The sequence below is a fragment of the Grus americana genome, chromosome 6, assembly GCF_028858705.1.
Source record: "Grus americana isolate bGruAme1 chromosome 6, bGruAme1.mat, whole genome shotgun sequence".
Classification (NCBI taxonomy): Eukaryota; Metazoa; Chordata; class Aves; order Gruiformes; family Gruidae; genus Grus; species Grus americana.
In genome coordinates this window covers 42,239,487-42,266,792 of record NC_072857.1, presented here as the reverse complement: position 1 = coordinate 42,266,792, position 27,306 = coordinate 42,239,487, and the positions used below count along the sequence as shown (strand labels likewise).

The following is a 27,306-nucleotide window of genomic DNA, read 5'->3' as shown; positions in this document are numbered from 1 at the left end:
CTGCGTGTGTCAGGAGCATTCTTGAGGTCAGCTCTGGAGATATGTTTCTGCCTGGCAGTGGCAATACTTGCTTTATTTGACTGACATGTTTTTAATCAGAAAGAATCGTTGAGAAACAAACAAACAAACCAGTACTAAGAGTTTCAGCTACACAAAGTACAGAGGAGTATTGCAGCCTTGAGCCATGGCATTTATGGTGATCCCTGATTTTTAATTGCTTCATCCTATTTTCCCCTCAAAGTCTAGTAACTCATTACACAGACAGTAAAGCTTTCTTATTTCTAGATCGTACCGTGAGCCGTACTTCCATGGTAAGCTTCCCGAACCCAGATGAAGACAGTGACCGTGTCAAGGCCTCTGCCTTCGCTGACTTCCAGTAAACTGGGATGTTCTACCTCACCGTCACAGGGGTTTGGGAAGGTCTTACGTGAGCGTTCCCGGTGAAGTTGGATTGGGAAGCTCTATGAGGGTTTGCCGTGCTGCAGGATCACTTGCTTGGATAACTTCCCTCCCCAACAGGATGCTGGTGACTTAGTGAAAACAAGTTTCCTTTCCATAATCGTTACTTCTTATTCCTTTCTCTACTCCTTTTCCTTTCTATTTCTAAAGCAGAGGTTCTCTAATGACAGAGAGAAGGGCTCAAACAAAATCTGTTACAGGTTTTGCATTTTTTCCCCAAATCTCTGAAGGTTTTCAAACATCACTCCTGCTTTAAATTTCTAAAACAAAACAAAATAAAAAAACCCCAACCCATACTTTGCTTCAGATTTGATAATTTGAAATTATCCATGTGCGACTCTTCCAGAGGTGCGAGCACAGTTCCTTGTAGCGGTGTCTCTTTCATCTTGTTTGTTGTTCCGAGATACCTAACGTGGCAATAAATTATCTGGTGCTGCCCTTGCTGCTTAACGAATTCTTGCCAACTCTTAACACTAATTAAGGTGGTGGGGAGGAACACCCTAAAAAAGATCTGGGTTCTGAATATACTTCTCATATTTATGTAGCACACATGTTTTATTGACTTTAGTTTTTAAATGTGTCTGTTATTCACAAGTGGTAAAGCTGTGAGAGCAGTCCTGGTCATGCTAAACAAGTGTCAATAAAACCTCCAACCACATTACTCGCTAGATGCTGTAATTTGCTGTCTTTTTTTTTTTTTCTTAAACATTCAAAACCATTAGAAAAAAGGCAGGTACTTGGGAGAGAAGAAGGTAGGCTGTTACTGCACAGGATTTAACAAGGAGAAAATCTCTGCTAGAAGTGAGACTCTTTCTAAATAAGCAAGACAGCTTTTTTCCCCAACTGTAAACTGGTCTTTTTGCCATAACCTAATTACTGGTACCATTTGCCTGGCTTTGGTTGTGAACGGTGCTTCTAGACCCTTTTTTTAGTGTGCAAAGAAGCTCTCCTGGTAAGAGTACGAGGGTGCTAATCTTGTCTGGAAGACTCTGTTGAGGGATGTTGAGGCATGGCTCAAGTAGGATTTGCTTGGGAGAACTATTTTTTAATTATATTCTTCAACAGTGTTAAACTCTTGTGATGTAAGCCTTCAAACAAAACAATCAAATTCGGGAGAGATCATCTCAGATTGCACCATGTCTTTTCTCTGTTAAATAGTAGCCCTTAAAAAGTGAAATGGTTTTGGGCCACTCTGGACTACTTCGCTGTTTGGTAGCCAATAATCCTCCCACAATTTTTAAAGGGGACAACTGCAGCTAGCAAAGGTTTTAGCCTGCCAGGCATCCCTTAAGCCTATTTTGTTTTTTAAAATCTTTCTGCAAGCAATGTTCCCTAAACCACGCTTTGTGTCCATCTAGGGCAATGGAAGACTCAGTGGGGCAGGAGGTTTTTGGGGGGGCTGTTCAGTGGGGTCCCAACCCTTTGGAGGCATCGCAGCGCTGCGTATGGTTTAGGCGAGTCCTATAGGAAGTTCTTGTGTCCAGTGTTGGGGATCCCAAATTGCCTCTGGCTTCTCCGAGGGAGCCTGGGCAGTCTCAAAGTAGCACCAAAGCTCTTGAAAAGCCAATAAAATGAGGATAAAATGAGGAAAACAACATGTGCAATAACAATCTGGATTGGGATGGAATGAGGGACAAAGTCATTGGGGCGGTACTGCACAAACTCTTGTTTCGGACTGGGGGAGTGTGCAGGACTTTAAATTCTTCAAACTTAAATTATGGTAGTAATGGTATCTGGAGTTTCCCCCGCTCCCCGTACAGAAGCGTAAATTGTCTGGGGTTCATATGGCAAATATGGGGAAAGCAGTTTATATCAAAATCACTTCCCGCCCTATAAAGATCTTTAATCTATTCAGACACTTCTTCTAGTGCTAGTGAGTGGATTGTGTGAAATCCTAAAAATGTTGACCAAAGTCAGAATCCCTGCTGCCCGATGGTATTTCTTTTGAGTGCGTTCTTGCTGGCTTTCTGAGTTAGAAGTCATAATTTTATTTGTGATGTAACAATACGTACTGCCCTTTATGACAGTCATTTTTCACAGCCATTAATCTTGATGATGAAAAATCTGCGGTCATGGGTGTACAAAGTACAAAATTTCTGATGTAAAATACTGGGAAAAGCTGAAATAAAAAAAGGTGATGGAATTGCTTTGAAATAATTTTTTTTTTTGGTCTCTTTTCATGAGGTGTCAATGAATGCTTAAGCATTCTTTGCAGCTGGGAAAAATGTTTTGTTTTTAATTTTAGCCCTGCTAATAAAGTCTTGTCATGTATGTCAATGTAGCAGAAAGAAAATTACTACAGAGCTAACTGTAGGTTGTCATTAAAGCTGATTTCCTGCATTAAGCCAAAAACAACGCAAGATTTCATTTCTGGACTTCCTAAATATGTTAGTCACGCTGATGGCTTCCTAAAGCCCAAACCCTAAAAGCTACAGCAATTTACTGCATTTGAATGTATGTATTTGCTCTTGTCTATCACCTTGTCCTGATCTTCATGTGTTGATGTTCTGCTGCCCTCTCTATTTTTAAGATAACGTGCTTCGGCTTCCAGCTGTTGACGCTTGCAGACAGCTGCTTGTAGGGTCCTGCCTGAAAAATCCCTTCCTCTCTTCGTTTGGCCAACGAAATAAGAAGCGATCTCTTGTTTGAGAGCACAGCTGAAGTCGCATCCTGCCAGATTCTTGGGCAGCAATGTAACCGGGGAAGAAAAAAATCCTGCTGTAACTGGGCACTTAGTACTTTGCTCATAGCAATTGAGAACTCAACACTACTTAAAAAAAAGTCTTCCAACCAGATAATTTACTATAAACAGAGGAGAAAAGGGGGTTTCCTGGGAGCTAACTAAAAAAAATTAGCAGTTCTTAGGTTTTTGAAGCTCAGATTAAATAATTTGTTCTAGTGCTGTCCCTTTGATAGCACCTCATTGTCTGCAGTCTTGTTTTTTTACCTACACTCATGTGCTGCCAGAAGGTTTTTTGGGCATTGGTTGTTTTAGTGGCTTGTAATACCTGGAGCTCTAGAGCGTATTCAACTCTACTGGCTCATATATTTGACATAGCGCTTAAAAACAACCCGGGACCGAATGTGTTTATACTGAAAAATATCAAGTCAAATTAGCTTTTTAATTTCCTTCCCAGAAATACACTGCAGCGCTTCATCAGCTAACTTCATGAGGGTTTTTGCTCTTTGAGTTGTGGCTTGTTTGTTGTTTTTTTTTTTTTTTTTTTTTTAATGATGACTAAACCAGAAACCGAGGAGGGGTAACAACTGCAGTGCTGCGGTATTAAACTTGCTATAATTCACTCTTTCATGATAATGTGTTTCTGAGAAATCTTTCCTCATTTTCTGCCCCCCTGGTCTCTAATTATTTTCATCCTGGTGAGTTAGATCTGATATTCTTGTGTTGATGGAATGCCTTCTCCTTAGGCTGGTCCCAACTGCAGTAATGCAGAGATGTTGAACTTGAGTGCCTCCAACCTTTTAGACTTGTTCCTTTTGAGCCAGCGGGAAGGGGTGTGTTATACTGAAAGCTCTTTAGTTCTCACAGTTTGGCCAAAGTATCTTCTCTGTAGCGGAGCAGCACGGTTTCAGTATGGCAATGGGTAAGTGCAAAGGCTGGACTGGGAGGATGCTGATGCTGAAAGGTGTGTACGTGTCTCAGGGGCTCGCTTCATACCGGCTCTGATCTAGTTGGGTGGACTGAATATCCACGAGTGGAGAAAGTCCATTAGGTTTGCTCTTGGAGCACCTCTTCTGGGTTAATTTTTCTGCAGAGAAATCTAGTTTGTGTGCTGAAATGTCTCCGAGATACAAACCAGAACATAGTTGAAGTGGTGCGTCCCAGGAGATGCCCTGGCCCAAACTGAAGTGTCGATGTGGGTGTACCCTGTGTCTAAGGGACTTGCTGTTTGAGTTTGTTTTCTCCCGGGATCCTGGATGCTGCTGCCAGCTTGGTTTAGTGTGGGGGGTTGGTTGGTTTGTTTGTTTGTTTGTTTTTTTGTGGGTTGTTTTTTTTTCCCTAGCTAACTTTAAGAAGATGGTGGTAGGAGATGAGCCAGGTGGACTTGCCATGGCAGGCACTTCCATTGCTTATTCTTTTCTTTACCCACTCCTGAAATGGGTAAAGGAGCTAGGGAAGCTACTTTCCCTGGGTCACTGCAAGGCCGCTGGGTCCAGACTCCAGCTAGAAGGAGAGGTGAGGGAGTGGGAAATGCAGTGCAGGTGGTGATGGGGGGAGGCCTCAAAACCCCAGGAGCTGGAGGGCTGTGGGTGATGCATGGATCAGGAAGTCTCTTTTGGGAGCAGTCTTTTTGGGATGCAAAACATAGGCTTGTTCCAGCAAAGCCAGCTCAGGATCCAGAGGTTTTGGGATGGATGCCGTGCTAGCAGAGCTGGAGGTCGAGGAGCACAGGTTTGATGCAGGCCACTGGGCAGATCTTGACACCCTTTTCCAGCCCCTTAGAGGGAAAAATGGTGTCTCATTTAGGCAGACTGCTGGAGAAGAGATGTGTGTTGTTCTAGGTACCTTGGGAACCTGAGTATCATCAAGGTGCATCTTGGATTTAAGAGTTACTTTAGAAGTCGTGCTTGTTTGAATCTTCTTACCTACAGTGGTGTTTGTTGAAACAGTTTATGAAAAGATTAGTATGAAACAATATCTTCAGTTTATTTTGTGTGGCTGGCAGGATCTTTGTCTATTCTCTTTTGTTTACTAATTGTTTGCAGGAACATAATGGTGTCATTTTCATGAGTTAATTATGGTAGAAGTTTGTATGCTCTCTTTGTGCGTGGTGGGGAGAGCTACAGCAGCACAACACCAGCCTGCTGCTGGTGGCAGGGACCCTCCTGTGGGTCCCTGTTATTCCCCCAATTCCCACCCTCCTCCATCCATCTGGGAGGAGAACTGAGGTCTTTGTGATCTGCGCTGTTTCTCCCAAATGTGCAAATCCAGAGTCTAGTCAGAAGGTCTGACTTCTTTGAGTGCTTTTGTAAGCCCTTTGGGGGCAGATGTGGCTTTACCGAAGTAGGAAGTGTGCTTCTGACTCGAACATCTTCCTGTGAAACCACGTCAGCTCCTTCAGGAGAAGGCAGCAGCTGCTTCATCATGGCATGGCTCTAGCCTGCAGACTTTTCAACTGAACCGCTCTGTGGATGAAGACAGGGAGTCAGGTCACGTTTGCTTTTCACAGTGTCTCTTCCAGGTAAGTTGGACTGAGATGCATGGAGAGTATAGAAAGATCCCAGCTTTATCTACATCTGTGAATACCCTATGCAGAGCCTGCATGAAGTGCAAGGAAAGTGGGACCAGTTCAGGGTCAGCGAGAAGAGGAGCTGCAGGGTCGGGTCAGATGCTGCTTTTGGCTCTTTCCTGAATGGGGCAAAATGTTTCCGTCCTCAGCCACAGATGTGTCTGGTCCTGCTCTTCGTGCTCCTGTGAAAGCTCATGGGGAAGGAGAAGAGAAGGGGAAACGTTTTTACCGTGGAGGGAGAGGGAGTAGACTGAGGTTGGGGACAGAAAGGTCGAAATACGCGGCCAACGGTGCGGCAGCCCTACCATCAAACTGCAGGGAATCGGTGGGGCCTGGTTATGGGTTATCCCGTAATTCCACTGGGATTATGCCGTAACTCTGTTTGGCAGGAAAGATTAGTGTGTCAGGCTGTAGGGAAGTGGGGAGTACAGCAAGATGCTAATTACACATTTATGCCTGAAGATTTATTACAACTCTGTTACCTAGGAAAATCCAAAATGTCTTTTGTGGCGGGGGGCAGGAAGGAGAATAAGAAAAGACCTTATCGTGAGTGGTCTGTGTTTGACTCTAATGCCTTTCACGATAGTGCCGAGCGTCTGAGTGCATCAGCAAGTTTGTCCACATGCTGTTTTTATGCAAGTGTTACGGTCTGACAACTATGAATCACCCGCTCAGCTCTTGATTTGCGTCAATCAAACCACATTTAAGAGAGGCTTTGTTCGCAGTTTGGAACACAAGGCCAAGGCAAGTGTACGAGTGACTGCTTCGAGCAGATCCTCTTGAAACTGAGTTCAGTGGTCCGGACTCAAACTCTGGGGAGAGAGCCTGTGGTTCAAGTGGGAGGTGAGAAGTTGCTGTTCTTTTCCTTCCAGTCCCCCAGTCCTCTCCTGCTGGTGCTCCGAGTTGTCACTGAACTCTTTGAATCTATAGGTTTGGGCTTGCGTTGACCTATCTGTGCAGGTTGCTTTGTGTTAGCACGGGTTTTATCCCCGAGGTTGCTGTGACGAGTGATTTTAAAGGGATACAGGTTTCTTTACATTTGATTATTTGTTGGGTTTTTCTTAATAAGAACTTAATGAAATTAAATGCATTGCAGATTCATCCTTCCATATCTCCAAACGTAGGAGTCCTTTCTTGCAGAAGTATCTATACTTTTAGACAGTAAGTCTGTGCTTTCTGACCTAGAAACTGTGACTGCAGCAGGATCGCGAGCCAGGCAATGTCAGTGCCGAAAAGGAGCTCCCACCTCGAAGCGGATTGCAAGCCCAGAAATAAATCCCTTTGGCAAACTCAGCCTTGGAGTGGGACACGACTTCATGCTGCTGCTGAGCAGAAAGTTTTTTGGAGAGGTGTTACAAAAAAAAGCAACAACCCCAAAACCCACGGCAGTCTTCTCTGCCCTTCACTTTAAATCGCTGGTATCCAGCTAGAGATCTTTACAATAGCTACAGAGCTGTTCCTGGAAATATGCTGAGGTTTTATTTGTTCCCTTTTGAAGCCCTCTTGGTGAAGGTTTGCCTAGCAGTTAGGCAAACTGTAAGGTGCATGCTGTCTTGCTGTATGCGAGGTCCAGAGTAAACCTCCTTTCATTTGTAAGTGAGAGTGACCATTTTTCCTCCTTTCATCTCCTCCCAGCCTTCAGGACCTGGATCTGAGGTCCTCCCTAGCTCTGATGTTCCTGTGCACATGTGCTCTGCTTTCCCTTGTCCTAAACCCACCCTTGACCCAGTTCATTCTCAAACCACTTCCCTGCCTCTTCCTCTTGCCACGCTTTCAGCTCATTGAGGTCTCCTCTCCTCCTTCCCGTCCCCCTCTGGCACCACTCCTCGTGCTCATCAAAACATTGATCTCGGGGGCTGTAGGCTTGCCAGCATAATAAGGCCACTGCTCTTCCAAACACTCCTTTTTTTTTTTTTTTTTTTTCTTCCCATCTTACAAACACAGAAACATTTCCCCCCCCTTCATTGGACTTGCTCTCACTATTTTTCAGGCTGAAATTAGAGGATTAATTCCTGCTTTCCTGCTGACAGTCATGGAAACGAGCTAGTTTCCAAGTGTCAGGATGCTGATCCTTATCTCATTCAGTTGCCAAAGAAGGTAATAAAATAACTATAAGAATAAATTGCTGTAGCAGATGCAGCACATGGGCATATGGCAGTCTATTAATTACTCGTGTTCTACCCAACTTTTAAAATAAATCAATAAATGTTGATAAAACACTAGAGAGCATGCAGAATTTTTTTTTCTCTACCCATATTTTCTTCCTCTGGACTCTCCGATCATAAATTTTGGCTGTTTTTAACTGTCCAGTTTTTGGACAACCTTAGTGTTTCCCTGTGGAAATGAACACTAACAGACCTGCGTGCCTCTTTCTCCAGACTTGGAGATGTCATTGCTAGCTGGTTTTAATCCTCAGAGGCAGACTAGCAAGGAGGTAGCTGTTTTATCACTTCATTACATCATATATTTGCAGTGTGGTAGTTCACAGCATCTATAAAATTACTTGGAGGTAGAGAGGAAACAATCTTCCTGAATGTTGCAAAGAACCCTCATGTGCCCAATCATTATTTTTTTTTTTTTTTCATTAAGCAAATCTCTTGTTTTTTGGGGGTTGTTAAAACAGTCATTGCCACACTCTTCAGTATTGTTTCACTGGTCGACTTGATGGACCCTTGTCCACGGTAAGTGCAGTGGCAGACAGGCAATCCATGCGTTCGCTTATAGGTTACATGACTGAGAAATCTGTTTTTCTTTAGATGCTGCTAGTGAAACAGAAGCGGCTTGCTTTGAAGAGTCTGGCCATGCTATTTTATCGGTTGGTCCTCCTGGTCTAGTGATGGCAGAGCTGTGGCATGGACAAGGATGGTGCTTAGCGTGGTGCTGCGGTCCAGGGGCTTGTTTCCTCTGCACTGTTTCTGCTACTCAAACACCTTTCATGTAGGAAAGGTGAATGTAAAATAGATACAGTTAAAAATAATAATAAAATAAATTTTCTCTTGAAATCAGAGGAAATGGATCCTTTCTCTGTTTGAAATCTTGTATTGATCGCTCCTCTTTGATTACGGATGTGTCGGAGGAGGCGTTTGGGGGAGTGTGGGAACAATATCTTTTCTTTCTTGAGCCTTTTAGGTGACAGTGTCTTGTTTTCATATGCTTAGGGAGGACAACTTTAAGGGACCTGTTCTATCATTGTGTTTTATCACAGACAACCGCATGCAGACGTAGCTTTTATATGAGGGGGGAAAAAAAAAATTGCAGCATTAGTTCCACCTTGGTGTTTGGGAGTGCTCTGGGGGGGTGTCCTTAGACAACCTGGCTGCACATGTAGATGTGTGGGGTGGGAGACACAGACAAGTCAGTGGAGTCAGGTGGTTCCCTAGAGCAGAAATTCTTCTCTGGTTTGTGGAGTATTCGACAAATTCCAGTTGTTTACTGAAGTACACGTGTGGATTCCTAGTTGTCCTTTGGTTGGACATCAGAGATGTCTGACTCTCCTTGTCCTGCAGGTCTTCGCTGGCTGAGCACTCTCTAGCTGACAAGGGGCTGCTTAATCTCAGGTGCTTTCGCAGGCTAAGAAAACCCCAAGAAAATAGCCTAAAACCCAAGAGCTGTTGGTGATATGCCTAGACTGATGCTGTTGTTAGAAGTTACCGAAGTTGTAAAGATCAACGGTCACCAGCTGCAGTGACTGAATTGTTTTTACGCACCTTTTGAACTTTGTTTTATGAACAACTGCATTTCGAAATTACCAAATGGCTGCACTTAAGGCTAATGAGTGAGTAAAATGGCAGTGTGTTACAAAAGGCTTTGAAGAAACCGAGACTGTTCTTGGACTTAGAAAGGGAGGACTTAAAACCAGCGTAGTACTGGGCTGTGGTGTTTTAAGGCTGCATGTGACCAGTTCAGTGGTCTATCTCCAAATGTCTTGTACCCATGCAAGCTTTGAGATGTTTAAGAATGCAGGTCTTAATCCAGCAGCTGCTTTTTAATGAAGTGTATTACTGATTTGGCAAACGGTAGGTGCAGTCGCACAGCATCGATCTCCTCCCGAGCGTGTTTCGGTATCTCCTTTACACTGTGAACTTGGCGTTACAAGAGGAGATGCGTGGCCAGCGGTGGCTGCTCAGCTGGAGGAGGGAGCTGCAATGCCAAACGGGGACCTTGGTGACACAGGTGGGACTTCGTTGCGGTGGTGAGCTTGCCCAGGCTTTGATTCTGCTCTGTTGCCACTGCAGGCTGCAGCAATAACACTTCTGCCTCCAAAAAAGATCAGAGATGGCTTGAACAGTCCTGCTAGAGATCTTTCTGCAGGAGAGCTGCTCGACACAAGCGTGTGTGCTCAAAGAAAATCTATGGCAGGGGAAGAGAGGAGATATTTCATAAAAGATCTTGCCCTGTTTGTCCAAAGCACGCAATCAAAGCGGGACGCGGTTTAGGTTTGCCTTGCTGTTGTGATAGCTTGTCGCCCGACAGGTGGGAGAGGCAGAAAGCTGTGCCGAGGAGGAAATCGGCCTCCCGGAGAAGACCCAGATGCAAGGGGAAAGCTGGTATCAGTCAAACCATACTTAATTTTGGCATCCTCTGTGTGCTTCATCTCCTTTCCTAACTGTGTATCCTGAACAAGCTGAAAAAATAGGAGAAGGAAAGACTTCTTTTTCCATCCTAACCTAAAGGAAAGCTTTTGGTAGTAATTCAGTGGAAATTAAAGTTAAATCTTTCTATTAGCTTGACTTAAGTGGAAATTGTTAAATACTCCAGGATGCTGTCATTCTGTAACCTAAGACTGCAGTCTGAAGCTTCTCAGGACGTTCTTGCTTTTCTTCACCAGCTTTCCAAGTCGTTGAGTTGCTCGTCAACTTTTTGAAGATGTTCGCAATAAAATATCTTCATCTTGTGGGTTTGGTGGGGTTTTTTTTAACTCTTTATAAGAAATACTTCTGGGCTCAAAACTGTCAATATTAGGTTAACACAAAATCCATAGGCCAGCACCTCCTGTTTTCTGTGTTTTATGATGTTTTAGCAAGTGAAGTTCAGTTTTATTAGATAACTACTTATGTTTCAAAAACCTTTTTACGCTTTGGCATCGTAGCAGCTGAAGTGCTTTCAGAGTGCTGTCTCGAGCCTGGCTCTTTGATCTCCCTGGGGATTATGCAGACAGAAAGTGGAGGAAAGTGTACGTATGCGTAGGATTTGAACTTCTAGCTGGGCTTTTGACTTTAGGTGGAAGTTGTTTAATTTTTGAGAAGTTCTGCAAAGGCTTGGTGCTTTGGAAATACAAATTTACCCTTGATTGACTTGTTCCTAGTACCTCAAAATGTGGGTCTTGTGTTGTGTTCGTGTGGTTTTTGTGTGTCTTTTTTTTTTTAAAATTTTTATTTTATTTAATCCCCTTGCTGGTCTGCAGGCCCGGTTGCTATGCGCAGAGGCAGGAATGAGATGCAGGAGCGAGGCGGGGAATGAAATGGGACCTGCTGAAGTGAGTACTCGTGGCAGAGGAGATATTGGTGGTGAAGCCAGTTGGGCAAACCGTGAGCTTTGTGCTCTGGGGCCCTGAGCTCACGCCTGAAGCGTTGGTGTGCGGTACCCTTGGCATGGGTTATCTTGGTGGCTCTGGCTCTATAGTAAAAGGGCTTGCAGCGGGCCTGCTCTCATTCTGCCTTGAAATGAATTATTTCTTTTTTGGTGTTAGTTAATGACAGTAAAAGCGTGCCCTGAATCTTACTTGGAACTCAAGTTTTCCCTCTTAGGCTTAAGTAGTGTCAAACTCGAGGGCTAGCATCTTTTTATTCAGTCCCTACCCACATGCCTCCCCCCCTTTTTATGGCACTCATCATCTGATGAAACACTTGCTGACAGAAACGAAAGAAACTTATTCTCTTCCATACCACTCACTGCTCTAAAAGCCCCGAGTGTTTAAAAATCTGCCTGCTGCGTTTTCCTTATTCTGCTGTGTTATTTTTCAAAGCAGGTCTTTGTCTCTGCAGCAGACATGAACTCGTGGCTGTGAATTTGTCAGTTGTATATATTCTGGGTTTTTCTTGGATTAGTCTTAAGTAGTTGCATCTTGCGTTATGCACGTGCATGTATATGTTGCAGCAGCACTGTCTCATGCATATGCACGTATATATATATGCAGCAGCACAATCTCGTGTAGCGAGCGTGTGTTACTCTGTGCGGAGGAGCTGCTGCTGGGTGCTGCCTGGCAGCGCGTACATAAAAGCTCAGCCGTATAATACCGGTACCAGATCAGTGCAATGCCTCCTTAAGAGGGAAGATTCCTAAACTGCGGGTAAACAAGAGCCCCATTGATCTTCGTGTTTCTAAACTGCATGTTCAAAGTCCTTTTTGATGACTTTTATATATAGTATCTACTTTCGAGGACAGATAGTAATTTTACGTGCATAATAAAACCCACCGTATTGCAAAAGATGGCTTGCTTTTCTAATGGTGTCCGCAGGAGTAAAAATAGCTTTGCCTTATGTGGTTTTATTAATCATTTGATGTGTGTTTAGGGAACTCGGCATAAGGCGCTGCCAGCATAGCAGGAGCGGATTGACTGCCCTTCCCCGAGGCGAAGGCTGGCAGCTCTCCCCACCTCTGAGAGCCACCAAACTACACCTGAAGAACCCTCTCTTTCCACTTCTCCCCCAGCAGTCTGAAACCCAAACAGACTTGCAATATTTACCCAATATTTACCCCATCTGCTGTGTAGTTGTGCCTCGGTGTGCCCTTGTAGAGGAAGAAGCGAGTCTGGAGCAAGGCTTGTGGGCTTTTGGAGGAGCCCTTTTCTGAAGACCCCCTGCTTGTGTGTCCTCCTCCTGGTGTTTCCTTGCTTTGTCCTTCCCTGCTTAGCCCAGGTGACATGCAGGGCTGCTCGCTTCCAGCCCTCTTGGGCGTGGAGGGGCACATGTGGTCACAGAAGAGGAAACCGCAAGTCTTTCTCTCTCTTCCGTTGATCCCGAGTTGCTACCAAAAGATTTCAGTTGCAGCAGTTCAGCTCTCCACCTTTTTCTCCCATGGCTCCGGGGCTTCTCCCGCGGCTGCAGGGTGCAGCTGCAGACACAGACTCCAAATTTACGGCACTGAGGTACGGCACTGTGAAGTTGCTCCTACCCGTGAATGGTTGTGACTTGTTTCAGTGAAAACGAAGCGAACCAAGGAGAAACCAGGCTGGTGGGCCCTTTCTGAGGACAGCAAGTGCTGGAGGACATGGAGAACTCACCATGTCATCTGCTAGCGGTGCTTGCTCCTGCTCTGGGATGTAGAAGCTATTCTTTCTGAACTCGCTGGCAGTCGGGAATGTATTGACATTCCAATACGTATGCCTACATGTGCAGGTCCTGACTGATGTCTGACAGCACGTGTGTCTCAGGGCTTGTTATGGGCTTCAGGTCAAAGGATTTGCGTTGTCATCTACTCCTTTGGGTGAAGTCTGAGTTTGTGTGACTTAAACTTTCTCTGGTCTGCTGTTCCTCATGCTTCCAACAGGAAACACTTAAACAAAACCAAAATCCCACTCCAAAACCCCCTCTCTTCTAAAGCTCACTCAAAGCATCTGGGGCAATCATTCAAATGGCTGGAACTATTCAGTCACCTATATAATTTTTAAATATCAGATGAGGCACAGAACTGCGCACTTGTTATTTGATAACTTTGTTTTTCAAAGTATTTAGCAAAAAGTGGGCACGCGTGTGGCATTCCTAATACTCCAGCTTTGTCCTGAGTCTCTTTGGGATGGGTGTTTTCCCAAGGCCTTATGAAAAACCCATGAATTATGATTTAAAATTTACATTACCCCACAAACTCTGTAGACTTTCTGCAGAAAACTTACAGCCCTGTAACTTCTGGAAATCTCAGCAGTTTTATATGATCTCAAGGCCTGCATCTAAGACTCGACAGCTCCATTCCAGACCGGATACATTGCAACATGAGAGATGCCCTCAACCAGAGGGAATGTGAGAAAATATTTTTGAGGTGGTTTTTACTCTTCCAAATACTTCTTCTATGGGTTTAAGTCTAGGGTGATGTAGACCAAGAGTTTGTTTTGTTTTTCTCTAGGCGTACCAGAACAGGTTTTCCTTGCTTGCGGAGAGCATCTTGTGTTTTCCTTAGGTGCTCTCTGTACGGCCGGGCGCAGGTCACCGAGCCATGCTGCCCTGCGGGGCTGGTGTCACCTCCACGCAGTGACACGTGGCCAGCTGCTGTGGGACTGTCCGCTTGGGGTTCTTGAGAAGCTCCACACGCCAGCTTCTGCCCACACGTCTCTTTGGAGCTCCAGTTAGCCGCAGATGATCGAATATGGGCTTTGGGCTGGTAATCACAATTTAAGAATTAGTAAAATAACTTTGCAGCCTATTGATAATTTGTTCTCTTCTTGGTGCACTATAATTTTTAAGTTCTTGGGGTGAAAAAATCAGCCGTCCTTTAAAGACGTAAAAGCATTTCTTCTGCTTCCTCAGATTTTTTTTTTTTTCAGGACGTGGCACTCAGATTGTGAGAACTGTGTGTACGGCATGTCTCGAGCTGCCAGAAAAACACCCAGACTGTTTTATTGCTTGGTTTTGGAAGGACAGGGGCTTGCAGTGCCAACTGGTACCCGGGTCGTCACCCCTTAGCGTCGCAAAGCCCTGCTGATGACTCCCACTTCTTTAGCTACTTTGCTCAAAAGCTTAGGGATATTGTAAACTCTCCTTTTCACAGGTAGAGCTCTCAAATAAATGCTAAAACTGAGCTGGCTTTTAGCTCCAAGCAGGACTATTGAGGTGTTTTTTAATTTGTTTTGTTTTGTTTTGTTTTTTTACCATCTGTATCCTATTTTCCTACTTCTTTGCACCTTTCCTAGAGTCTTGTGCTGCCCGTCCCCCTTCTCACAGTAATTCCCCTCTGCACTGAGCTGTCTCCTTTGCAGTCAGCTATCAGTTTCTTATCGCTCTCTTTACCTTTTTGTTGGATTTTCGTGGCTGACACTGACAAATAGATTTTATTGATGGAGGACGAGATGGATAAACTGTGCATGGTAGTAGTAGTTTAGGGAAAAAAATGCTAAAAACAGAGGCAAGTGCTTCCGATTTGTACCAGTGTTGTACGTGCACATTTGAGTCCTTCCTGTCTGTTCAGTATGCAGTGCAGGAAATATCAACAGTTGTTGAAATATAAAATAATTTAAATCTAACTGATTCATTATACATTGCAGATGAATTTGTTTTGAGGGAGAATTATTTTGAGACTGAACATTTTATAGGGGGCTGATGATTTGCAGGTTGCAAGCTACAAAGTGAAGTGGCAGGTCAGGGGTAGGGAATCTGCGGAGAAGATGCTTGGGGGATGCTGCCGTTCCTTGGACGTAGCCCATCTCTTCCTCTTTGTGCTCTTTATTTTCAATGAAGTACATAAAAACTTAATATTAGTGCTGATGGTGTCTTCTGTGTTATGTTCTCGGTAGCGCTTTTGCATGGGGGAGCATTTAGGAGTGAGGAGGACTGATTTTGGTGATAGTTTGAATAGCCCAGCCCAAAGATGATGTGCATCTAAGAAGGATCATCGTTATCCAAGAGCCTGGTTCTGTGCTCCTCTGCAACTGTACCCATATGCTTATGTAGGGTGGGAGCGCTGGTAAATCCAGAGTTTTGGGCTCAGTGTGTGGTACAAGTGGTCGATGTTTTAGGAAAAGCGTGCATGCCTCCCTCTGGGGGCTGGCGGTGGAGGGGAAGGTCTGTTCCAGGCGGGGGGCGGGCAGGGCAGGGCAGGAGGAGCCCCCAGCCTGGAACGCACTAACTCCGCGCGGTGCTGTGGCAGCTGGATGGAGGGTATCTATGTACATTAAGTACACCATGGAAATAAATGCGGCATCTGCAGCACAAAGGAAAAGAAGAAACGTGAGGCTGGATACATGGTGGGACGCTTTTGGAAGTGCCTGGCTTTTCTCCACTTGGAAACACAATTGCTGGTCTGCATTTATTTTTTTTTTCCCTGCTGCAGTCTCCATTTGGAGTATTGCTTGTGCCGCCCTTGAAGATTAACTGCCAAAGCCTCTTCACTTCGTGTGGGCAGCCCTGGAAGTCTGTTTTCCATCTTTCGGAAGATTCCAGCTAGTTAGGTTGCTTTTGTCATTTAATTTTCTCTTGTTTACCAGGGTATTAGGAAGTGGAATCCAAGCAGTGTGTGTTTTGCCCTAGGAAACATCAGTAGTCCAGTCACCATTCCAGAAATTCCTTTCGGTTCATTTTTCTCTGCAGCAGAGCTCACAAAGGCTCGAAACGCTGTAAATGTAAGTCTGAAAAGGTCAAACCTCATGTATGCCAGAGACAGGAGTACAGGATGACAACGATGCAGGGGCACAGATGAATTTTAAACTGTGGATTGAGAACAGCATGTTCATAGCGAATTGTCAAAGTACATGTCTTGAGTACTGAGGAGGAATTGGAGGTAAAGCAGTGAGAATTTCTCTTGTGTTACTCAATGACTTCTTAACATATAGCAGAGAGGGATCAAACCACAAGATTTATGGCTAGGAAAGAGTAGGAGTTGCATAAACCGGGATGGTTCTTTGCTTCCGCCTGCTTTGCCCGCAGGATCCCAGTGGCAGAGCAGCGCTTGGAGAAGCAGCAGCACATGAAGGGCTTTTCCCGTTGGCCAAAGTTGTGTCGAATGTGTCGTTTTGAGTGTTTCTGTTCTGCGGGTCCGTTCATGTGTGAGCTTGCTGGTTTTGTGCTAAAAGCCTGTCCAAAGGCTTCACTTGGGATGAATTTCTTTTTCAGCACTTCAGTAATGGTGGGATTGGCTTTGCCTTGATGTGTTTCCAGTTCAAGAAGCAAAAACCTGTACACAGCACAGGGGGAATCTCATCTAGAGTAACAGAATGGACAAATATCAAACATTTTCAGCTTCTCCTTTGCACGTGGTCTACAAAGGATGAACAATTCCTGCTAGCTGGGTGTTTGGCATATTGAAATGTGGGCCAGAATTGATTTTTCAGGGAGGCCATTGATTGGCACGGCCGGTTTGACGGGGCTGTCGCTGCAGCACTGCCTCCGGATGGCATCACGGAGATGTATGAGAGATGAGCAGGGCTGGTTTCTTCGTCACTGGCTGGAGGAAAGGAAAACAAAGATAGCTGTCGGTGTTGTAACACTGAAAGATGCAGCCAAAGCTGATGGAGACATTTGTCATTTAGCAAAGTACGTAATCATATTTTTCTTTTTTTCATTTTAAATAACATATAGGTAGGATAATATGTTCAGGAGAATAATGTGCACTAGTTCTAGAAAATGAGAAACTGAGAACATGAACGTTTTGTTAGCGGTGAATACCTTGGAGCATGGGAAACACCGGCAGACTCCTCTTCCCCCGCCGGCACCGGTGCTGCTTCGTCATCCTGAGATCCCGCCTTGCTGTTAACGTCGTGAAATGACTTGGCTCAAGGAGGAAAATCTCATACTTAGGGTATTTAAATCATTTCAGGGAATGACCTAAGCTAGAAATGGAGGGAGAAGGGTGCTGGGGAGTGGCGGTGACTACCGGGAGCTGTTTGGTGCCTCTCCAGACCGCGGAGTGGGTTGTGTGCGGTGGTTCCTGAGCCGGGCAGAGGGATGGGTGCTCTCCCCGACCGCGGTGGGAGAGCAAACCCCCGTGCTCCTCTTCCCCTGCTGCAGCTTCGTCTCCTACCTGGGCTGGTTTGGAGCTGTTCATCTGTGTTTGGTGCCCACCTTGGGCAGTGCACACAAGGAACGTCGCTGTTATGGTGCAGGGAGAGGCAGTTCCTACGGGCCACCAGTAAGCAGGGGAGGTGGTCTCGTAGTGGGAAGCCAGGAACACACCGTCTAAGGAAACTGCCGATTTACAGTCGCTCTCTCCCACCCTGAAAGAGGGGAGGATAAAACTTACAGAAAGACATTTCCAGCTGAAACATCTCGAAATAAATTCAGGTCCAATTTATACCATTTTTAATTTTTCTCACTGGTTTTTGGTGTGTTTACTGAAGATGCTGTTACTTGATGTTTATGTAAACTAATGGAATATATTATTGTTTTAGGACAATAATTGTATATATACATGCATATAATCAATACATATACCTGCATTTAAATAAATGCGTTAATTGGTGTGATAACATTGTCTTCTATATGATAAGCCTTCTATTTTATGGTCTTCAACATATATGGATTGGGAAAGGCGTTATGAAGGAAAAGACATTACTTTTAAATATATTTAAAGAGTGAGAGAGAGTTCAAGGCCCGTTACGCCTTAACCAAAAATATTCTTTAAAGATATTAGCTCATAACTCCAGGCAGCGTATGTCTCCTCTCCAGAGAGTCCTCCTTGTGAAAGCAGCATCGCTTATCGCTTGCGAGGGAGAGAATCACTGACTTGAAAAAGACTGGGTTATTTTGTCCAATCTGCCCTAGTTCGGAGCCTTTTCATCTTTGTGGCTATTTAGCAGAGCCAGAAGTGTAACCCAGAGACTCATATCTGTGGGGGTTTTTTCTGGGAAAAAGAAAAAAAATCTCACCAGCAGCATGGGAGAAGAACGAGTGCTTGACTCGGTGTGGAGAGTTCTTGTCGCACCAGCGTGGGGTTCTGGATGCTTTTTCCAGGAGCTCCCAATTAATAATTTGCTGCTTTCAAGCTGCCATTTTCCTACATGCTTCCCTCCCGCCCCGAGAAGTCTTGAATCTCTTTTGTGGCTTTCTTAAATGTGTGTGTCAAGTCGCTCTGTGACCATTTTAATGTCCGTAGGGCTTCCAGAGCGGTGTGATGGCCCGTTCCATGCAGCGCCGTGCCCGTGAGATCGGCAGCAAAGGCACTGGGACTCCTGCGGCGTTGGGAATAGATTATCGCGTGGCCATGTTCACCTCCCTCTTAGAAAATCTGTTTGAATTTTGATTTCTCCACTCCTCTATATGCTGATACTATTTTTTTTTTTATAATATCTTTCCTGGTCTGTGGGAAGAGACACCCCTTGGCTGGGCAAAGCTCTAATGGACTTGGTTTTTGGTGGGGGCACACAGAAAGCTGTGGGAGGCTTGACTTTAAGATGAGAAGTGGGAGGTAAATAACTTCAGATGAGAAAAACCAACCAAACAAAAAATCAAACAACAAAACCTGAAATCTTTTTTCTTTTTAATTTTTCTGAGTACTGCTGAGTAAATGGTGCCTTAAGGAGTATTGTAAGTAATAAAAACAAGTATCTTAATTTACACTTCTCTACTTACAGTCATCAAAAAACAATATAACAAACCAGGAAAGACTTAAAAAAAAACCCCAACACCCTTGATTTTTCTTTTCTTTTTTTTTTTTTCAGGTATTTTTTGATTACCAAGAATGATGACGCTTCTTGGCATTGCTGTTTTTACAAGTTGGCTTATTGCATTGCTTGCAACTCTCAGTCTTTGTTTTATTTAGCTGTGGTTTTTAATTTCCTGCTTGTGGCGGGTCCGTGTTTGTCAAACGCTCTATAGCTCGGATCGTGCGGCTTGCCTTTCTGCTCACAGTTATCGAGTTACGGCGGCGTTTGCTTCACGGGCGGTTCGGTGTGCAAGTTGACAGCACGCAGCTATATTCAGCATAACCTGCAGCAGCTCCCGTCAACTTGTGTGTGACTTAAAGCCCGATGTTTTCAGTGGTCATAAATCGGTGCTTAGTTCTGCTTGAACTTGGGAATGAACTTTTAAATCAAAAATGTCTTCTTGCTAATGCCTCTTTGGGTTAATTCAGTTTTGAAACTAATATATTAATTGCATTTTTAGGATGGGATTTTTTTTTTTTTTTTGAGGGAAGAGGAGGGTTGGGAAGACCCTTAGGACAACCCAAGAAGTCTTCTGATGGCACGTGGGCTGTTGGGACACTGCAGCTGCTCTTCTAGACTTTCCTGAGCTGGGAATGGGCACTTCACTGTTGGTCCGACACATTTTTGGTTCCGTGATGTTTAGGTGGTTCATAGAACGTTGCTTGCAGTTCATCCACGTAGTTTCCTTGCTTAGGAAGATGAAAGCTGGCAACTGCATTGGAGCAAGCAGAGCAGTCCCTTTGGTTGGGAGCAGATCAGATGCTGAAGCATACAGCAAACCTTCTACCCGCTCTAAGATTCGGAGACCTCTACGGAATATTTTTTAGAACATTTTTTTTTTCTCTTTCTTTTGTAACACACGAAAAATATTTCATCATGCAGTCATCTGATTCTGCATTCAGAGAAATCCTCACGGATTTCAGACCTCACCTAGGCATTAAAACTCCTGAGATTTCTTATTGTGCGTTAACGCTGTCTCTGGACAGACCTTGTGCACTGCACACATCCGGGTGGCCGTGGCTTTTACGCAAGTGCAGTCCACGGGGTGGTTTAGTGCTGTTTGGTCTCCCATGAGACCGCACATTGCAGATGAAAGCTTACACGCTCAGAAGGAATGGGCAAATAATACTCGTTAATGTACATTTTCATTGCTTTTGTCCTACTTGTCAAGGAAACTTTGGCAGAGAGTTGTGGATTTCTTTTGATGCATTTTGCGGTTGAAGTTAAGGTGTCTTTTTGTTTGAAGCTGCTCAGCACCATCAGTTAGGTGAGTCTAAGTATCTCACAAGCTCTTTGGGGTGGAGTCTGTCCCGGCCACGTAAGGAGTGGAGACTCCTGCATAATTTTATCGAAGCAGCATGGCACAGCGGGTGGGCTTTTGGCTACATGCAGCTGCTGAACAACATCGACCTTAAGGTAAATGGGAGCGAGGATGGCCCACAATTTTTTTGCACCTCCCAGTACTGCAAACATTTGCAAAGCCCAGCATTTTGGGTTGGCCCCACAGTTAGATGGACTCGCTTCTCCTTGGCTTGGAAACAGGAGTTGCTCCTCAACAGACCAAGGATTAGAAATTTCTGTTTCAAAATGTGCTATTCTCGTTCTGTTGTGTTTAATGCAATTTAAAATGCTTTTACCATAACAAATCTATATTACTAATTTTATCTAATATTACTATATTGATAATGATAATTGTGGTAAAGCAATAAGAAAAACCCATTATGTGTTCCACGAGCGTTTCAGCTTATGTCAACCCCCTATTTGCAACAGAACAGGAAAAAGAAGAATTTTGAGTGCGGTGTTGTCATCGATTGTACCTTTCTCGTGGCAATGGCGAGGTTTTCCGCTGCCAGAGCTTTCCGTTCCTTTCCATTGTTGGGTGAATCAAAGCAGACACAGAGGTTTAGGTGCTGGGAGCTGACTTCTGGGTGAGCCATGGTCTCCTTCGCCGAGGTCCAGGCTGAAGCTGGTTTCTGTGAGCAGTCTCAGTTTCACGAGTATACTCCTTTTACTTTCATCAACAACAGGGACTACTGACAAAGTGTAAACCGGCCTGGGTTTCTCCTGGACAAGGAAAGATATCGAGGGGAGTGTCTGGTTTGAGAAATGCAACAGTTTGGAGACTGAGGATGAAGATTATGCACCATTTGAAGTGCACGCAATTAATCCCAATGCAAATTTGCATCCCAGCGCCCTGGGTCCCACAGAGGCGAGTGTGCTGAAACACCTGGTCCGAGCATAGTGGCAGAGGCTTTCCTTGCGAAAAATGTGGAGAACGGAAGGAATTATTGCAGTGGAAGAGCCTGAGTTTGGCAGTAAGTCAGAGCTGGAGGCAAGCAGGATTAAGCCGGTGGTACCCTTGTGGATGAAAATCAGAGGTGCTTAGGGTATAGTGTAGAGGAACACGTGGCACCACGCTGCTTGTGGTGTCCTACAAAACATCTCTTTCTGCTTCTGAGGTCTTGTACCTTTTTCAGCTGGCTATCAGCGTAGCTCTGCTTTCCTTCCCATCAAGATTTCTTTTTTTGAGTAATTCCTAGCACCTTCTCTGATATCCAGCTACACAGCCAGCAGTTAAAACAGCGCAGCCTGTTAGGAGAAGAAAATCTGGAAGTGAGCTGGAGAGCTTCATTCGAGGGAGCCTGCCTTTGGGGTTGGATATCAACTGGGGGAGCAACCTGGGCTTGGGGCATGAACCATCTTCAACAAGAAGGTCAGGTACTGGGGAGCTTTTTTGGCCTTGAGTGGTTGTGAGTACACACAAAGCGTGTACAAGTTGAGCTTTTTCCTGTTGGCAAGTAAGGTTTTCAGAGGGCACCTGAGTGATGATGCTTGTGTTCCTTACCTGCTGGAGGACCTTGCTCTGAGTTGATGGCACAAGGTTAGGAATGACTGCCAGATGCGCGTGCTGGTGATTAAGGCACGAAAACGAAATACTAAATACTTTCTTGCAACAGAAGGTCTGTGCGTTGATATCTGCCTAAAACCGAAACAAGACCCTCCGTAATCCCAGAAGGATCTGCCACAGCTCTGAGGTGAGCTGGGTGGAGCTCCTTTATGAACTCCATTGATGGACCGCTACCGAAATTCAATCACCAGTAGTTCAAAACGTACATTAATGCCTTTGATGGGATTTCTGCCTTTCTGACAAGAAGCAAACAGCCTGTTCTCACTATTGGTGTTATGACAGCATAAGAAGTCCTTTGCCATCCTCCTCTCATGCAAGTGCAGACAGATGCACCCTCACCTATCTAACTGGCCTTCATGGTCTCCATCCAGTGCTCTCTGTGAAGTGTGCATCATCTAATCTAATATAAAGGCAGTAATGCTCTAATACAAAGGCACTGACTTCCACAGAAATACTTAGTTTGAGTATTTTAAATTCAAAGAATCTTATGATGAATGGCTCCATGTCATTATCTTTAGTCAAAAATAAGCTTTTGTCTTTGGCACTTTTGGGGGGTTTCTTTATTTTTGAGTGTGAAGAACCAGCTTTGCAGTTTGGAGTACGATCACGCCAGGTACAGCTGTTTTGAATTGCATGTGTTGTTTTAATTATGGTTTATTCATGTATTTCCAGGATCGTTTGAGAGTTTAACTGATGATTTTGATGAAACAGTTGCCCTTTGCTGGGCACTGTCTCCATCGGCTGTTTTGTCCTTTGCACCCTCAGCGTGATGGGAAAGGATTTTGACCTCTGGATGTTGGTAATTTTTGGGGTGTCAAGCAGCACCATGAGTTTGGAACATAGAACCCTGGAGATCAGCGCTTGTTCCTTTCACATTCCTTCCATGTGCTGATGATATTGCAGCTCTTCCTCCCTGGACTATTGCTGGTGGCAATTGCTTCGTCTTGCTGGTCTATTATATGATCTTGTATACCAATTTCTTAAATTTTTACGTGTTCCTACTTGAAATATGAGTAAAGCAAAGAAATGAAACTTGTCTTTTTCTCTTTTCGAGAGAGAGGATGGCATTTTAAACATGATTGCTGTCTTCAATGGGGTTAGGGTGAATTGCAGTTTAGGCTGACCTAAGCATGGTCAGCTTGTCTCTGACCCTTCAAATGTTTGACCAAAAGGACTTTTTCACTGGTGAGCAACAGATTTTATGCTGTTACAGTATAACAGGCTTGGATGCGGAGAAGATACTGCACGCGAGGATGAGTTTCTTGGGAAGGTGAGTTGGCAGACTGGCCAGCCCTCCGTCTGACGGCTGGCTCTTACCCCAGTACAGCGGTACGAGCTGAAATGAGTCCCTGCCTGCTGTAGTTCAAATATGTATTTAAATATAAGTTCTTAGGATGAAGTATTTGACCTAATGGATAAAATAGGTAACAGGTAGGATGAAGCAAGGCATTTGCTTTCAGACCCAAAGGAGCTAGCCCTCGCACGGGGTAGGTGGGGAGCAGGCTGATCTTGCTCAGGATGAGTTAATTATAAATTCTGCCTGTTTGGTGGGTCTATGTGAAAACAGAGGGAGCTGGGATTTAAACAAATAATACTGTTCTACGTAATCCAAGCCTGGGGAGAGGGGAGCTGTGGTTACTGTGATACATGGGCGACAAAGATGCGAGGCACCAGCACCTGTGGAGCTGCTGCTGTTTCTGAGGGTGTCCTGATGCACGTTGGATGAGGTTGGTGTGACAGCAGGGAGGTGAGAAGAACCTCTTGGGGTCTTTCCCTGGGATTTTAGCTCTTGTTTTGTAGAAGAGAGGCTTGATGAAGCACTCTGAAAAGTTGAAACTCGAAGGCTTGCACTCTGACAGCCACCCAGGACCCAGCAGCTCTGGGTCCTGCTCTGTTACCTGATGGTCCTGTTTCCATGTCTCCATATTTATTTTCCTCAATGAAAAACTCTCCCTTTTTCCCTCTGCTCTTTCCATTTCCACCCTCCACTCAAGAAGCTGCAGCTTGTAAGGCGAGAAGGCATCCATTTAGTAGTGATATTGTAGATGGTTCCTGTTGCCAGCAGTGTCCAGGGAGGGATCCGAGCATCAGTTTTCTTTGCCTCTTTTCTCCCTGCCCTCTGCTTCATCCAGGAATTTTCCCTGAGTTAGCCTGTCCTGGGTTGCTCAGTAATTATTAGCGCTTCCTTTTTCTGCTGTGGAAAGGATCAGAGCCCTCGGACACAGCCTGCCTTGGAAATGGTTTTGTGGACAAGTCTTATTTAGCGCGTGTGTGCTGGCAGAATGTAGGGCTGGGGTAAGGAAGGAGACCCATGCCATTTGGTTCTTACACCATACAGTTCATTCCCTCTTTAACGAGGCAAACCTTTTTTTTTTTCTTTTTTTTTTCTGCTTGGTGTCTCATTAGCTTGAACATAGTGTCCTGTGAGTGTGTGGGCAGGAGCTGGAATCTTGTTCGAAGCCGCAGAAGAGCCAGGCTATCTTTCAGCTGGATTTCTTCCTGACAGTTTATTCAACTGGAGAGAAGGGAAAATTAAGCAGGTTATTCAACCTTCTCTCCTGCCTTTAAAATGTGCTTCGTAGGTCTTCTTCTGCTGACAATTGCAGATAATTTCAAGGTTTGGGTTTTTTTTTTTTTTCTTTCCTCGCTTCACTTTTGTATCACCAATCAGTTTTTAAAACCTGCTGAAATATTAGTTTTGATTAAAGCGGCATTATATCTGCGAATTTGTAGCTATCAAACGTGAATTCATGTGTTCTGAATAGTCCGTGATTGTGAAATGGCCGGGTGCCAGCGGCACCTCTCCCGCTGAATGCCAAGGCAGTCCTGTGGAGTTTGCTTTTTTTAGTGTGCTGAAGTTCATGGGATCTGTCTCGGCGGATTAAGCACCTCGCATTGATAATACTGCTCTCCCGTAGAAATGTTTATCTGCGATTGTGGAATAGTGGCTTTACCCCATTCACGTACCTAGAGGGCTGGAAAGTTTTATTCACTTTTGATAAAAGGCTACATTAAAACTTTAAAAAAACCCAACCCAACATGCAGTTAGCAGGGAGCAGGAACATTTTGCAGAACGGCTTTTGAAATCGAATCTGTTGGTTGAACATGATATTCCAGAGTTAAGTTTAATGCTTGGACTATGCTAATTTCTTGAGGACAGTCACCTTTTCAGATGGATAGCACCCTGCAGATGGTGGCAGATTGTACCCTCCTCCACTCTTGCCAGGAGCGCGCGCTCGCTGACAGAATAAAAGCAGTAAGGATGAAGCTATCCGTAAGAGCTGATGAATCTCTTGCCTTTAAAATTGAAGTGCTTTGTGCCAGGGAAAATATCTATGAATATATTTATAGTAATAAACAGCGTAGTCTCGGCTCCTTCGTTGCAAGCAGGGAAATTGCTGTTCCACCAAGCTTGTGAAAGTGGAATCTACTTTTAGATGCTTTGAAATGGTAGTCTTTTTTATTTCTCTGGGACTTAAAAATATCTTAAGTCCAAATTTTAGAAATCTGTACATTAATTGACATGAAAATACTATATACAGACTATCTAAAGCTGATAGATAATGGCTGGTATTTCAGGAGGAGGTAGATTGAGACAATTTTCCTGCTGTCTGGTATTGATTGTCGTTGACTTTCTATCGGATGGGGCTGGGATAATGGGGCAGTGCTGTGCAAAGGGACCAGGTTGGTTCTTGCAGCATCTCAGATGAGATGGATTTAACGTCAGGACATAGCAGGGTCCTGCAGACCCCACCCTGACCCTCCCAGCACTCTGGGGAGATAGGGACACTGTAATGTGTTTCCTAAAAAAAAAAAAAACAAAAAAAAAAACCCAAACAAACAAAAAAAACCCCACCCCAAAAATTCCCAAAACCAAAAAAACCCAAACAAAAAAAAACAACCCCCAAAAAACCCCAGAGGGACCGTTTATCAGGGAGTGGGGCGTGTAGTGACAGGCCAAGGGGAATGGGTTTAAACTAAAAGAGGGGAGATGGAGATGGGATGTGAGGCAGAAATCCTTCCCTGTGAGGGTGCTGAGGCCCTGGCCCAGGTTGCCCAGAGAAGCTGTGGCTGCCCCTGGCTCCCTGGCAGGGTTCAAGGCCAGGTTGGATGGGGCTTTGGGCAACCTGGGCTAGTGGAGGGTGTCCCTGCCCATGGCAGGGGGTGGCACTGGATGGGCCTCAAGGTCCCTTCCAACCCAAACCAGTCTGGGATTCTGTGATTCTGTTCTCCATGTGGTGGAAACCCTGAGCTGTCCTCCTGGAACTCAAGGCAGCACTAGGCAGGAGGAGGTGTTGGATGCCACCACCAAATACCTTCTGCTGTTGGCTGCAGAAGAGGGACCGCAGGGAAATGGCTGGGTAAGAGAAGCCTAAAATAGAGCTGGGTCTTTGATACATGGCATGGTGTCTGGGTGCATGCAGTGAGATAGCAACCATTACTGCCTGTAACTGGAGGAGTAAAGCTGTCGGGCGCTCAGATTGATCGGTGGCTGCGTCCAGGAGATTGCCCGCAGGAGGTGGTGAAGCTGTCGAATGGAGCCTAAGCCAGCCCCTACCTTAGCAGTCAGAAGTGTGTTTGGGCATGGTTGGTGCGCTGGTGTTCAGTACACCTTTGTGGTAGGCTCCGTTGGCTACGTAGATGTTTGGCATCGAATGGGAGCAGGTGTATTTCTGGATTTTCCATCCTGCCTTGAGTAAGACTGAGTAATCTCTCAGACGACCAAGGTGCGACAAGTGATGAGGACGTAGGATGCTTGTGCTACTTCTACTGCAAGTACGTGCTAGAGCTTGTCTGTAATTGGACTTTGTGGTTGTTTTCTGTGTATGCCAAATGAGCTGATTTCAAAACTTGTTACAGAAGAATGGAATGAAAAACAATATTAAATATGGATATTTTTGGCTTAAAAGGAAAAATACACATCAAAAGTGTACTATACATGCTATTTCTTTAATGTGGTAATCCTTTCCTTTATATCTTATTTTTTCTTCACTTGATTGTGCATCTGTCCGGGGGACGGTGGAAAGGCTGACTGGAGGGGGTTCTGATTTTCCTGGCCCACAGGGGGAAGGAAGCAAGTCTCCTGAAATGGCTAGCTGTTCCTTTTTGCTGTAATTATGTCAGACCATTTTCAGTGAGCTTTGTCTCTCTGATCTTAACGGATAGGTTACCACAGACCTTGGATTACTTGCATTTACACGTACAGGATTATTTTATTATTGTGGATTTCCAAAATGACACATCTTTCAAATTGTGCAGATGAAGTCATCAGAGTCTGCTGAAGAGCCTGCAGATTGTCATGTTTAGTAGGAGTTGCGTTCTCCTCCCACCGCACAGAATTAAGGAAAACAGTGGCGTAGGAAGCAGAACACAACGCTTTTACGATTTGGCATTTGAAAAGCGGT

At 44.7% G+C, this 27,306-nt stretch overlaps 1 protein-coding gene across 22 annotated transcripts in view; it reads left to right on the top strand.

Annotated features, from left to right (window-relative positions):
• The window catches only part of HDAC4 (histone deacetylase 4), a 248,173-nt gene that overhangs the window by 61,249 nt on the left and 159,618 nt on the right, over positions 1 to 27,306 (top strand). The window lies entirely within an intron of this gene.